A 2,500-nucleotide genomic window follows, 5' to 3' on the forward strand; every position below is an offset into this window, starting at 1 on the left:
AAGGCACGCAGCACACACAAAAATGACGTAAACGAACGACCGCCGTGCACGACGCCCGCTCAACCGACCGACTCTTGAAATTTTGAGGCAAAGAAAGAATTTAAGTGCCCTTACATGCCCAACGATGATGTCTAACGTGTTTCTAGTACCGACGGCCTTCCTATGGCCTTGACAGGTCAAGCATCTCAACTCTCCCTGATAGTCTTGAAACTAAAAAACTCAAACCGTTAGTAGACCCACACCCTTTTCGTCTCACAAATATAGCCACCAATAGATGGCAATTTAGTGTGTATTTAACACACCTACACATGGGTGCTTGAAACAAATATAAAACAAATTTCCAAGATTGAATTGAACAAAAATAAAAACAATAAAAACAATAAAAAATAATAAAAATTTTCCAAGATTGAATTGAACAAAAATAAAAACAAAAAAAATAAAAAAAAATAAAAAATTTCCAAGATTGAATTGAACAAAAATAAAAACAAAAAAATAATAAAAAATAATAAAAAATACAAAAATATAGTTTAATTAAAAAAAAAAGCAATTTATGAATTTCAAAGACATACGGCGGTGGACATTAACGAGACTCAACATGTATGCTTAAAAAGATAAAAATAAGCGAAAACAAGGCTAGGCGGTGAGCCTTAGGCCGCATGACGGAGCATTGGCACGACACTACACCGACGACGTGAAAAACGCACGACGGTGCCCATCATGGCAAGGCGATAGGCCTTAGGCCGCACGACGGCCGTTGGCTTGCGTTGGCTAAGGCATGGGCACGACGCCACATCCACAGCAAGAAAAATGCACGACGGTGCCCCTCATGGCTAAGCGGTGCGCCTTAGGCCACACGACGACCGTTGCCTTGCGTTGGCTAAGGCAACGGCAAGAAAAACGCACGACAGTGCCCCTCATGGCTAGGTGGTAGGCCTTAGGCCACACGACGGCCATTGCCTTGCGTTGGCTAAGGCAAGGGCATGATGCCACACCGACGGCAAGAAAAACGCCCGACGGTGCCCCTCATGGCTAGGCGGTAGGCCTTAGGCCACACGACGGCCGTTGCCTTGCGTTGGCTAAGGCAAGGGCACAATGCCACACCGACGGCAAGATAAACGCACGACGGTGCCCCTCATGGCTAAGCGGTGGGCCTTAGGCCGCACGACGGCCGTTGCCCTGCGTTGGCTAAGGCATAGGCACGATGGCCACACCGACGGCAAGAAGAACGGCCGACGGTGCCCCTCATGGCTAGGCGGTTGCCCTTAGGCCGCACGATGGCCATTGCCCTGCGTTGGCTAAAGCACGGGCACGATGCTAGGCGTTTGGCCTTAGGCCGCACGACGGCCGTTGCCTAGCGTTGGCTAAGGCATGGGCACGATGCCACACCGACGGCAAATAAAACGCACGACGGTGCCCCTCATGGCTAGGCGGTGGGCCTTAGGCCGCACGACGGCCGTTGCCCTGCGTTGGCTAAGGCATGGGCACGGCGGCCACACCGACGGCAAGAAAAACGCACGACGGTGCCCCTCATGGCCAGGCGGTCGGCCATAGGCCGCATGACGGCCGTTGCCTTGCGTTGGCTAAGGCATGGGCACGATTCCACACCGATGGCAAGAAAAACACACGACGGTGCCCCTCGTGGCTAGGCGGTTGCCCTTAGGCCGCACGATGGCCATTGCCCTGCGTTGGCTAAAGCACGGGCACGATGCTAGGCGTTTGGCCTTAGGCCGCACGACGGCCGTTGCCTAGCGTTGGCTAAGGCATGGGCACGATGCCACACCGACGGCAAATAAAACGCACGACGGTGCCCCTCATGGCTAGGCGGTGGGCCTTAGGCCGCACGACGGCCGTTGCCCTGCATTGGCTTAAGCATGGGCACGACGGCCTCACCGATGGCAAGGAAAACGCACGACTGCCGTGGGGTTTTGTTCCCAAGGCAACGGGTAAACCTCTGTAGCCATGCTGGAAAAACGCACGACGGTGCCCCTCATGGCGGCCTTAGGCCGCATGACGGCCGTTGCCCGGCGTTGGCTAAGGCGTGGGCACGACGGCCACACCGACGACAAGAAAAATGCACGACGGTGCCCCTCACGGCTTGGCGGTGGGCCTTAGGACGGACGACGGCCGTTGCCTTGCATTGGCTAAGGCATGGGCACGACGGCCTCACCGACGGCAAGAAAAAAGCACAACTGCCGTGGGGTTTTGCTCCCAAGGCCACGGGTAAACCTCTGTAGCCATGCTGGGAAAATGCACGACGGTGCCCCTCACGGCTAGGAGGTGGGCAATAGGCCGCACGACGGCCGTTGCCCTGCGTTGGCCAAGGCGTGGGCACGACGGCCACACCGACGGCAAGGAAAATGCACTACGGTGCCCCTCATGGCTAGGCGGTTGGCCTTAGGCCGCACGATGGCCGTTGGCTTGCGTTGGTTAAGGCATCGGCACGATGGCTCACCGACGGCAAGAAAAACGCACGACGGTGCCCCTCATGGCTAGGCGGTTG

This window comes from Coffea arabica, chromosome 7e (genome assembly GCF_036785885.1).
Source record: "Coffea arabica cultivar ET-39 chromosome 7e, Coffea Arabica ET-39 HiFi, whole genome shotgun sequence".
Lineage (NCBI taxonomy): Eukaryota > Viridiplantae > Streptophyta > Magnoliopsida > Gentianales > Rubiaceae > Coffea > Coffea arabica.